The following is a 12,882-nucleotide window of genomic DNA, read 5'->3' on the forward strand; positions in this document are numbered from 1 at the left end:
GCTGCCAAGACACGCATGCGTGGTTGGGACAAGGGTCAAGAGGCAACTCCAGGTTACTGAGTAGCCCTCCGTCTGCTGCCAGTAGCTGACAACTACAGGTGCCGAAGAGAGAAAAATGCAAACCAGCCTCTGCAAGAACGAGAAAGTCCAAGGTTAGTGGAGGGTCTGGCCTCACACACTTAATAATTCTGCACCGTCTTGTTCCCCACATCAAGTCTCCTGTCCCCACTCTGCAGCAAACCCCTGCAGGGCAGGCCGAGTACTCTCCCCAGGGCTGCACGAGGGGAAGAACCCACTTTCAAGTAAGCGCAAACTTTCCGCATGATTGTAAACTAGCTAGTTGGGTGGCTAGGGTGGTCAGACGGGTTGATGCTTGCTTGGATTGTCTGGTTGCTTGGATATTCAGCTAATGGGGTGTTGGTGTGGGTGCCTCAGGTAACATCACAGAGGGTTCCCTGAATAGAAAAACTGCCATCTGAAACCCAGCGGGGGTCCTCTTGGGTTTCTAGAAAAAACTCCCCAGGAGGGAATTCAGAACCTCTCCCTGCTCCTCTTCCTCCTTCCCCGCGCCCAGCCAAGCCCAGGCTCTCAAGCGAAGGCTCCTCCCCATCATGAGCCCCCGTGGTCCAGGGAGGAGGATCCAGTCACTAGGAAGGGCACTGAGCAGCCCCACACGGTCTAACCGCTGTCCTGGGTGGAATGCGTGGGGCCCTGGGGGGTTCCCCAGGGCTGGGACACCGCAGTGTGCAGCACGGGGAGCCCAGAGCTTCTGAGCTGCTCGCCGCATCCTGCCCGGGAGAAAGGTCATGTGCTCCGATATGAGTAATTAATTTTCTCCGAGCCACGTTGAAAAGGTTAACCTGATTTATGGGACGCAATTGAGTGTAGAATGGGTTGTGTATCTTGTAAAAGGCCCATTCCAGCGTCTGAGTCTATAGATTCACCCGCGGCTGGCATCGGCTGAGCGCTGGCCCTCCCTTTTATGCCTTTATGCAGAAGCCACGTGAAAAATCCTCAAAATTGCCCCCCCTTGGCTGGGCCATTACTTCCTGCTCCTGACACAGCCCCCAAGTCACAGCAACCTCTGCTTTCATCTTCATACAATTCCAGAGCCAGGAAGAAAAGCCCAGCCCCAGGTGTGAGGTCCAAGTTCAAAGTCAGGCTCCTCCACAGGCAGCCTGACCTTGGTGCTGGACACCAAGTTTCCCCATCTCTAAGGCAGGGTGAAGAAAGCTTGCCTCCTCCTTCCCTCTCATCACTTTCTGGCTGAGTGAGCTTAGGGAAGATACCTAACTTCTCTGTGCCTGTCTCCTCATCTGTAAAATGGTAAAAGTACCCACCTCTTAGAATAGTTATGAGGATTACATGAACTAAAAGACCAGTACCTAGGTCACAGCGAAACATGCATAAAGATTTGTCAAGTAGATTAATAAAGTCCCTGGATGTCTTCAGGGATGTCAGGTAAGACCAGAACCTGCCAGCACTGTCCTCCGAGACGTGGCTCCTGGCTGAGGAAGCCAGCAGTAGTCTTAGGACTCCTGGGAGGTATTGAACTATGTTGGAGCAGATGGAGATGGGGATGTTGTGACCAGGAGACGTGTGCCCTTCCTTCCTCACCCAGACTGTGAGCTCCCCAGGGCCACCTGGAGTCTGCCCATCAAGCCCACAGATGCTAGTCTAGCACCACCTAGTGGAAAGACAGAAATAAGCATGTGGAGAGGAAGAAGAGGGTCACTTGCCGGCACTAAGGGAAGAGGGAGAAACTCTCTGCCTCCCTGAGAGCGTGTTCACTGTGGCCCCTGGAGAATACGGCCATGTTGCATCTTACAGAGGTTTGGTGGAGGACACGTTTGCATGTGTGTACCATGTGTGTACGTGTCTGTGATCACTGATTAATTGGGTTACTGGGCTGGCGTACAGAAAGCATTCATCACATGTGGCCTGTGTCTGCATGCCTGGGTAAGTGTGGCTTACGGCTCACATGCCTCCACCTGTGATTATGGAGGTATGCGTGTGTGTGTGTGTGTGTGTGCACCTGAGCCATGGCTGTCTGTGTTAACACAGGGGAGCAGGATAAGATGGGGTACACACCAATGGAATGATATGGACTTCGTATGTCTGCATGCATGCGTGTCTGCTTGCACATGGTGGCTGCGTACATGAGTGTACCTGCAGTGGGTGGGACTCTGTATCTTCATCTTCTGTTGTTGTGCAGCAAATCACGGCAAACTAAGCCGCTTAACACAACACCCATTGGTGCCAGCGCTGTAGAGTAGCGAGTAAAGCTGCCGCCTGCAGCACCAGCATCCCATGTGGGTGCCAGTTCGAGTCCCGGCTGCTCCACTTCCAATCCAGCTCCCTGTTAATGCACCTGGGAAAGCAGTGGAAGGTGGTCCACCCATGTGGGAGACCTGGATGATGCTCCCAACTCCTGGGTTTGCCCTGGTCCAGCCCTGGCCATTGCAGCCATCTGAAGAGTGAACCAGCAGATGGAAGATCTCTCTCTCTCTCTCTCTCTCTCTCTCTCTCTCTCTCTCTCTCCCCCACCCCTCTCTATAACTCTGACTTTCAAATGAATGGATAGATCTTTAAAAAGAAAACACCAATTGTTATCTCACAATTTCCACATGTCAGAAATTCAGACCCAGTCTGGCCGATGCTCTGCTGAGGGTCTCCAAGGCTGTAGTCAGGGGCTTCCCGGGGCTGAGCGCTAACCCGCAGCCTCAAGTCCTCATCCAAGCTCCCTGGTTGCTAGCAAACTGTTCCTGTGCGGCTTTCTCAAGACCAGCAGCAGAATCTCTCTGACCTCCAGGCCACCAAGAGAATGTCCCTCTAGATGAACTCAGTCAGCTGACTGGGGACCTGAGTCACCGCTGAGAAATGCCCTCCCCTTGGCCGTACACATACCTGATCTCAAGAGTGACGGCCCCTGGTGGTCACGGGCCCCACGCACGCTTCAGTGAGGAGATGATTAAGGATGCACACGCCACGGGCTGGGGCCCCTGAAGTCTGTCTTAAATCCAGCCTCTCCTAGGGAATAGACCATATGGGATGTGGCCCTGTGTGTGTGCCTTTAAAAAAATTTTATTTATTTACTTTTAAAGTCACAGTTACACAGAGAGAGAAGGAGAGGCAGAGAGAGAGAGAGAGAGAGAGAGAGAGAGAGAGAGAGAGAAGAGAGAGAAAGGTCTTCCATCTGCTGGTTCATTCCCCAACTGGCCACAATGGCCGGAGCTGCGCCGATCCAAAGCCAGGAGCGGGGAGCTTCTTCCAGGTCTCCCACATGGGTGCAGGGGCCCAAGGACTTGGGTCATCCTTTACTGCTTTCCCAGGCCATAGCAGAGAGCTGAATTGGAAGTGGAGTAGCCGGGTCTCGAATTGGTGCCCATATGGGATGCCGGCACTGCACGCAGCGGCTTTATGTGCTACACCACAGCACCAGCCCCGTGTGTCCCTTTCTGAGGGCTGTTTGATCCCAATGGAATGGCAGATTCCTACAAGAAATTCTAGGAGCCCCCCCTGAAGTCCAGAACCTCCTCCATCAGAACAAGGACTTCTTATGGGGCCAGCATTGTGCACAGCAGGTAAAGCCACTGCCTGCAGTGCCGGCATCCCAGATGGGCACCAGTTCGAGCCCCGGCTGCTCCCTTTCCCATCCAGCTCTCTGCTATGGCCTGGGAAGGCAGTGGTAGATGGCCCAAGTCCTTGGGGCCCTACACCCATGTGGGAGACCCAGAGGAATCTCCTGGCTTCTGCCTTCAGATCGGCACAGCTCCAGCCGTTGTGGCCATTTGGGAAGTGAACCAGCGGATGGAATACCTCTCTCTCTCTCTCTCTCTCTCTCTCTCTCTCTCTGCCTCTCCTTCTCTGTGTGTAACTCTGACTTTCAAATAAATAAATAAATCTTTTAAAAAAAAAAAAAAGGACAAGGACTTCTTCAACTCAGAATCTCAGCCCTCCCAGCTGAAGGTAGGGTCTGGGTCTCTGCCCCTTGCCCCCTGCAGCGTCTGGTCTGCAGCTCAGAGGGGCTGAATCAGTATTGCACCTTCTCATGCATGCCTGTTTGCATGATCTGAGGCCAGATCTCCTTCCAGGGAGAGATCCAACTCTTGCCCCTAGAGGAAAGCTGCCCCCACACATCCCACCCCCAACCTGCCACGTGGTTACAGACAGCAAGAAGGACATGGGAAGGCGGAGAAAGCTCTTCCCTCCACTGCCCAAACTGGGGTCCTGCTTTGGACCCAAAAGGCCTTGCAATCAGGGAATGGCTCACTGGCCTCACGCCAACATTATCCAAAGGGAACATGAGCATGAGCCCAGGGGACATGGAGGCCACTGTGAGCTGTGGCTGGAACATTGTCTCTGGCTGCATCAGTGTGTGGGACCCTGCCTGCTCCAGGCCCCTCGTGGGGCTTCCTGTTCAGATCAGTACAGCAAAGGCTCTGAGAAGCCTGCAAGCAGAAAGGTGGGGATAACACTCAGGCCAACCAGCTTAGGAAATAGACACCCACTCCAGACCAGCAGCTGGCGGGGAAGCTGGCATCCCCACACTCATTTCCCACCAGAGTCCGCATCCAAATGGACTGCAAAGGTTAGGCGGTTCCTAGCGTGGGCGGTGGAGGCCAGGAGAATGGATGTCCCAGCTCACCAGGGGGCAGGCAGGTGAAAGGAGGGACATAGCTGGCCAGTACGGGGTGTACAGGGAATAAATGTAGGGGTGGAGCTGAGAGCTGTTGCAGGGGTGCGGGCGGGGGAGGAGGGGTCAGGAACGCAGGCACACATCTGTGAATTTCCCTGTCATCTCGCATTTCATATTTACTTCTGTTGATGAGATTTCGTCATGCTCGATTACGATTCATAGACTCGTGTTTCCAGATTTTATGCATCAAAATGCTCTGATTTACAGAGACACCCTGTGCCTGACACCAGCCCCCCGGGTGCCGCCGCTGAGCACGAGCACTGGGGCTTGGCCTGGGGTCACCAGGGGGTCTCATCTCCGGGAACGGGGCCTTTTCAAGAGCGGCAGGAGGCAGTGACAGAGAGCAGGCCTCCAGGGTCTGTGCTGGGGTGGAACAGGATGCCAAACATGGAGTCTGGGCCATTCACGGGGCAGAGGAGCAGTAGGGTTGTCAGAGTAGCCGTCTGCAAGCTAAGGATAGGACCACGCTGGCCTTGTGCCTCTCCTCCCCCTCCTTTCTCCTTCCCCCCTTCCACCCCTCCCCAACCTCCACCAGTAGCATCAGGAGCCTTCCACAGCAGGGTATGGGTCAGCGGGCCCTGGAAAGGCAGTGGGTCTCTGAGCTCCCACTCGTCACCCAGCAATGCCCCCTTCCCACCTGCCTGCCGCCAGCTGCAGAGATCTGCAAGAACAGTCCCCGGATGGGATGGGCCAGCCCGGCTCCGCCAGCCCTGCTGCCCAGGGCTGCCGCTTTGCCCCTGCCACTCGGCACTGGCTCTGCACATGCTCCCCTCCAGTGGGCACGTGTGTGTGTGCATGTGCATTCACACACATGTCTGTGTTTCCCTGTGTGTTGTGCATCTCTGTGTGTCCAGGTGCATTTCTTGCTGTGCTGTCTGGTTCTCAGATCACACGTCTGAGTATCCTTGTGTGATTCTGATTCTGTGTCACCACGAACCTGTGGCTGTGTTGACTCCACGGGTTTTGTATAGGGGAGAGTATGGGTCCCTCTTAGTCATGTGTCTGTGTGTCCATGTTTGTGTGTCTATCCATGTGTGTGTCCCCGTGTCTGTGTATGTATCTGTGTGTGTGTCCCTGTGTTTAAGTTTGGTGTGTCTGCCTGTGTGCATGTCCTGTCTGTGTGTGTGCATTGCTATGTCCGTGTTTGTGTATCTAGGTGTGTGTGTGTCCCTGTGTCTATGTGTGTATGTGTCTAGGTGTGTCCCTGTATCTGTGTGTGTGTGTCCCTGTGTCTGTGTATGTCTGTACCATGTCTAGGTTTATGTGTATCTGTGTGTGCACACTGTGGCTGTGTTTGTGTGTACATCCCTGTGTGTAGCTGTGTGTGTGCACCCCCTATATATGTTCGTGTCTATCCCTGTGTCTGTGTGTGTGTGTGTATCCCTGTGTCTATGTTGTGTGCATGCCTTTGTGTCTATGTTCGGTATGAATGTGTATGTGGGTCTCCCTGTGTCTGTGTGGGAATGTGTGTGTGTGTGTCCCTGCATATGTGCGGTGTGTGTGCCTTTGTGTTCGGTATGTCTGTGTGTGTGGGTGGGTCTCCCTGTGTGTGTGTGTGTGTGTGTGTATCCCTGCATCTGTGTTGTGTGCATGCCTTTGTGTCTATGTTCGGTATGAGACCCCCCCCCCCGGTCTCCCTGTGTCTGTGTGTGTGTGTGTGTGTGTGTGTGTAGAAGAAAGAGACCTATTTGGGGTTGTTTCTCTCCGACCCTCCACCCAGTTCTGTTTCTGTCTCTTTGTCTCGAGGTCTCTGCATTTCTCTGTCTTTTACCCTAGATGCATGGTAAGAAAGCCCCGCACCTGCCCCACCTCAGCCTCCCTGTCCTGTGTGCTCAGTGCTGGGCTGACCAAGCAGCTCCAGGAACTCCCCTCCCAACACCCCATCACCCCCCGCCTCGCTCCTTCATTCCTCCAGCTCCACCGAAAGCAGAGATCTGTGGTGCTAGGGTTTGCTTGTGGATTGTCCCCATGGAGAGGTGGTGGAACCTCCAAGTGGTGCCTGGGGAGGGGCAAGGAGGGCTGCTCCCCACTCACCAACGGATGGGTGTGTCTCTTGAGCGACTGAATTAGGTCTCTTGAGACTGGAGTAGGTCCCACGGGAGCCAGTTGGGTCCCCTGGGATTGGATTAGCTACAGGATGGGATGCTATGAAGCACCATTACCCTTGCTGTTCTGCCTCTCCTATGCATGCACACGCCCACTTTGGGCACGCAGGCTCCTATCATGTGACAGCATCACCAGCACACACAGAGTGACATACACACAGACAGATCCAGGGACCCACAACCGAGAGGGCACCAAGACTGAGCCATGAAGCCCTCATCAGAAGCCAAGCAGATGCCAGCCCCATGCTCTTCTGTGAGCTAAATAAACTTTTTTTTCTGACAGGCAGAGTGGACAGCGAGAGAGACAGAGAGAAAGGTCTTCCTTTGCCGTTGATTCACCCCGCAATGGCCACTGCGGCCCACGCGCTGCAGCCAGCACACTGCGCTGATCCGAAGCCAGGAGCCAGGTGCTTCTCCTGGTCTCCCATGCGGGTGCAGGGCCCAAACACTTGGACCATCCTCCACTGCCTTCCCAGGCCACAGCAGAGAGCTGGCCTGGAAGAGGGGCAACCGGGACAGAATCCAGCGCCCCAAATGGGACTAGAATCTGGGGTGCTGGCACCGCAGGCGGAGGATTAGCCTAGTGAGCTGTGGTGCTGGCCATAAATTTCTGCCCTTTATAATTCAACAGCCCCAGGTGCTTTGTTATGGCTGCACACAATGGACTAAGACATGCGGTGAGTGATTCTCCCTCTGTATGGGTAGGAAAAATGAAGCCTCGTCTCTGTAGCTCGCTGAGAATCAGAGACGTGACATCCAGCAAGGTTGCCACAAGAGTCAGAGGTCCAGGCCACACTCAGGACTCTGGCACCACCCCCATTTTACAGGACACTGTGGACATTGTCCAAAGTCACCCAGACAGAGAGACAGGCCTAGGAGTTGAAGCCTGCTGGCAGCCTCCACAGCCTGAGCCCTCCGTCCCAGAAGGGAATCCCAGCAGAAGGCCACGCCCGGGTCCTTGACAGGAGAAGCTCCCCCAACCTGGGGATTATATGGTGCTCCAGGCCTTCCTGGGGAATCTTTCTGGGGCAAAACACAGACTCAACAGAGCATGCATGGGCACTGATCTGACCTTGACTTCAAACTTCTCTGCAGGAGCACAGGGCGCAAACTCCCAGAGCACGAGGGTAGGGGCCGGCAAGCCTCAGAGGCAAGGGAACGCTCTCAGGATGGCGCCTTGCCCAGGGTGGCGAGGAGGGGCCTTGCTGCTGACCCAGTGCGATTCTTGCCCGCTTCCGCCTGGGCTCCTGCCCGCCTCCCTGCCGTCTGCGGCTCCCAGCAGGGCTCCTTCCCTCCCTGAACAGGGGCGGGGACGTTTGTGGAGCAAGGTTAACTACAAGGAATTGAGGCCCAGTCACCTCTGCTGGGCACCAAGCTTGTGCCTTGACACACGTGAGCTTGCTTAATCCTCTCACCAGCCTTTCAAGGCAGCTATCATCATTTGCAGTCCATGGAGAAGAAAACTAAATCTACGGGTAAGGAACCTGCCCAAGGTCGCAGAGCCGAGCAGACTCGGGCTTCACAGCCAGGTGTGCCTGGTTACCGAGCCAGGGCTCATCCCGCTCTTCGGGGACATCTCTCGGCTCCCCCGGGACTCCCAGCCAGCTCTGGGGCTCCTGTTCTTCTGACTTACGTAGGGTAGGGCCCAGTGCTGTTCTGGTCTGGGGGATCCCTCCCCCACACCCACCCTTCCATGCATTCATCCATCCTGTTGGGGGAGGGGGGCTCTCAGATTTGTCTCCATGGGGGAAGATTCCTCCCTGCACAGAGAGTTTGTACTCAAACGCTAGTCCCTCCCCGCCATCGACGCTCTCTGTCCATGGTGCTCGTCTCCATTTCTCTAATCCCCAACGCAGGATCTGGCTTCCAGCCTGCAGGGCAATGGGTCATTGGGGTCCCCGCTTGACCCCTGCCTGGCTCCCTACTTGGGCTCCTGATCGCAACTGAGCTGCCACTTGGCCTGGGATCCAAGTTTTGCCTGCACAGATTTTCACGTCTCAAGAGGGCCACAGCTGAAGTGGTGTCCCCTTGCCTCATTTCAGCCATTGGCACTTACGACGGATGGCTCACTTGGTTCAAACTGGCCCCACCTTGGCCAGCACCTGCAGGCCCCTGCAGTCTCTTGATCCAGCTGCCCTCCTCTATCTCCTGAACCCTGTCTCTGTCAGTCTGGTGCACCCCAGGGTCCACTCTACTTCTGATCACCGTATCCAGAAGGCTCACCAGTCCGCCTTACACTACCCCCCACCACCATCACCACCATCACCTCTCAATCACCCTGCTGCCATCACCTTTGCCAAGCCCCACACCATCCACGCCGCCTCCCCCTACTCCACCAGAACCATCACAGCCTCCAAGGCAACAAGTCACCGCTGTTGCTAACCCATCACTGCCCTTCACCTCCATGCCCAGTGGCCCAGTGATGCCGTCACTTACCAAAGCCGTTCATCAGTGCCCAGGCCTCTTCACTGGAAAGCGAGTGGAGTCAGAAAGGCCGAAGGCCCGCGCTCAGACTCTCCGTGGGCCGGTGCTGACTTGTCACATGCCCAGGATGAACTGGTCCCCCCGGTGCTGTCCTCCACCATCCCCAGCATCCCCCACAGACCGCTGAGACTCCTCTCGGTCCTCAAGCCGATACAATACCAGTTCTACCTGATGCCACGGCCAGCCTCTGCCTCTGCAGCGGCTCCAAGGGCAAGCTCCCTCCTTCCCTCCCTTCTCCCCCATCTGCCTTGGAGGCATGAACCCCAGATGGGGTGAGGCCTTTCCTGGGCCGGCTTCCCCGGTCCCAGCTAACACTACCGGTCTTCCCTGGGGCGCAGGCATAGCTGCCCCTCCGCCTCCCCCACCCTGGGCAGCGAGAGTCTGGCATTGATTACCAGCCCCATAATTACCCTGCAGGCACTGGCAGGGATTTCAAGGCTGATTGACTTCAAATGAGAAATCCATGGGGCTTCCAGGAGGGCGGGAGACCCTTTCCTGGGATAGGGGGTGGGGCGGGGGCAGCGCGGGGAGCTGCCCTCACCTGCATGGGCCTCTGTGTCTAGAACCGCAGCCTTGACAAGGGAGCATGCCCCTGCTGGCTGGACACCCGGGAGGCCTCACCTTGAGGCTGCAAGGAGAGCCCGTCACATCCTCCTAACCTTGCTTGTAACCCTCCTGGGGGCCAGAACAGGATGCAGAGGGGAGTGAGGTGGATGGATCAGGCCGAGCCAGGCTCCCTGCCTGCTGGTACATCCACCCTTAGAGAGGAGCTGTCCTGAGGGATACAGCTGCAGGCTCCAGGGAAGAGGAGCAGCCACAGGGAGGGGCTCCCCTCCCCAGGGCCACCAGAGAAAGACAGCTGGAAGGCTTGGAGGGAGCCCTGGCCATCCAGGAAGGCCACACCGGCATTAAAAGAAATCATTGCCGAGCCCAGGAGACACAGGCAAAGCCCCACTGGGAAAAGCCTCCTGACATGCAACTCACCCTCACACACTCACACACTTTTATTAATTTGAAAGGCAGAGACAGAGAGATCTTCCATCCACTGGTTCACTCCCCAAATGCTAGAGACGGCTGGGGTTGGGTCGGGCCAAAGCCAGGAACTCAGAACTCAATCTGGGTCTCCCCCATGGGTGGCAGGGACCCAAGTCATTGAGCCATTACCTGCTGCTTCCCGGAGTGCACAGTGGGAGGAAGCAGAGCCAGGATGCAAAGTCAGGCACTCCAATATGGGACGCCCGTGTCCCAAACTGTGCCTTAACCGCTGCATCCAACGCCCGCCCCACACAGATGCTGATTCTCCCTCCTCGCACTAGCTCAGAGACAAAAGCAAACACAAAAAGAAGCCACACTCCACGCGTCCAGTCACGCATGCACACGCACCACATGCTGACAGGCAGACAGCTCACACGTCTCCACTCACATTGTCACCTGCTCAGCAGCCACACTCCCCTCCGCACGTGCGTCCCCCCGAGAAGCTGCGGAAGGTGAGCCGCTCGTTCTCTTCCTCTCCCCCCTCGCGCAGGGGTTTTCATTTAAAAGTGGCCCGAGCCCAGGCTTTCCGATTACAGTCTAGACTATATAGGTTTCCGAAAGATAAGGCTGAGAAATTGATTTCAATTACCCAAGTGGAGAGGCTGCACTTCTCAGCCTCCTGTGCAGAGCTTTAACCCTGGCGATCCGGGAGCTGCAGGGGAGGGGTCCTGAGCGGCAGGCGGACGTGGCCCTGCACACATGCACGCACACACACACACTCACACCCCGCTTGGGAGTGGAGGCTCCACTGCGTGACCTGGCACACCTGCTTGTCCCCACTCTCGGCTTCTCTTGTTGGGCCAGAGTCCTGCTCCCCAGAGCTCAGGAGAGCCCAACTCTGCAAGACTCAGCTCCCCCCAGGAGACCTAAGCAGACACCCGGAACCCAGTCCCTTGTTGGTGAGGCCTCCAGGCTAGAGAGGAGGTCCCTGCACACATGGGGTCTGTCTAAGTCAGAGTGAGCCTCGTTGGTGGCTGCAGCACCCAGCTGCTGGGGCCGGCGTTGTGGCATAGTGGGCTAGGCCTCTGCCTGCAAAGCCGTCCTCCCATGACAGCACCAGATCAAGTCCTGGCTGCTCTGCTTGTGATCCAGCTCCCTGCTATTGGCCTGGGAAAAGCAGCAGCAGAAGGTCCAAGTGCTTGGGCCCCTGTACTCTTGTGGGAGACACAGGTGAAGCTTCTGGCTTCAGCCTGGCCCAATCTCAGCCATTGTGGCCATTTGGGGAGTGACTCTCTCTCTAACTCTGACTTTCAAATAAATAAATCTTAAAAAAAAAAAAAAAAAAAACTCAATAGCTTAAAGGACTTTTTCTTATGCAAAGTCATTTGTGGGTGGCTTAGTCTGTTATTGTTGCCCAAACAAATTACCCTAAATTAGTGGCTTTTCAAACAATACCCACTGGCGATCTCATAATAGATAAATAAAATGTCCAGGCTGGGGTTTGGCTGGGTCATCTACTTCAGGTAGCACAAGGCCAATAACAAGGTGTCAGGCACCACGGTGTCATCAGAAAGCTCCAAGGAGAGTCCTCCCCAAGCACACGCAGGCGGTTGGCAGGCTGCAGGACCGAAGGCCCCACTTCCCTGCTGGCTGTCGGTTGGGAGACATCGTCAGCTGCTGCAGGCTGTCCACGTCCCTCCCATCCTGAGAGTCAGCAGTGGCGTGTGAGGTCCTCATGCTTCAACTCGCCTTTCTCTTCTGCTTTCAAGGATGTGTGTGGTTACACTGGGTCTACTCAGATATCACAGGATGACCTCCTTCTTAGCATCATTTGATTAGCAGCCGGCATTGTGGCATAGCGGGTAAAGCCACCACCTGTGATGCCGGCATCCCATATGGGCGCCAGTTCATGTCCCGGCTGCTCCACTTCTGGTCCAGATCTCTGCTAATGGTCTGGGAAAAGCAACAGAAGATGATGCAAGTACTTGGGCCCCTCCTACCCTTGTGGGAGACCCGGATAAAGCTCCTGGTTCCTAGCTTCAGCCTGGCCAGCCCTGGTCATCACAGCCATCTGGGGAGTGAACCAATGGATGAAAGCGCTCGCTCTCTCTGTGTAACTCTGCCTTTCAAATAAATAAATAAATCTTTAAAACAACAAAAAAAGGTTTTCCAGTTAGCAATTTTAATTATACCTGCAAAGTCCCCTTTGCCAGGGAATGTGGCACATTACATAATTTGGAAGGCGATGGGCAAGGGCCTCTGGGGCTAAAATTCTTGTTAGTCCCCTAAGTGGTTCTCGCCCAGCAGTGACTCGGGGATCTGAGCTCTCCTACTGGGCAAGGTTGCCATCCCTCAGTTGCAGCTTTCATTGCAACCACAGGAAGGAGAGGAGGGGGAGGCCAGCACTGGAGCAGCAGGTCAAGCCTCTCCCTGTCTCGCCAGCCTTCCATATAAGTGCTGTTTTGACTCCCAGCTGCCCCACTTCCAACCCAGCTCTGGGCTAATGCACCTGGGAGGCAGCAGAGGATGGTCCCAGCCCTTGGGCTCCTGCCACCCACGTGGGAGACCTGGGTGGAGAAAAGCAAAAGGGCCTGGATGGTTTCAGGAGACATTCCTGGA

Source organism: Oryctolagus cuniculus, chromosome 7 (assembly GCF_051225735.1).
Source record: "Oryctolagus cuniculus isolate XC-2025 breed Fujian yellow rabbit chromosome 7, ASM5122573v1, whole genome shotgun sequence".
NCBI lineage: Eukaryota > Metazoa > Chordata > Mammalia > Lagomorpha > Leporidae > Oryctolagus > Oryctolagus cuniculus.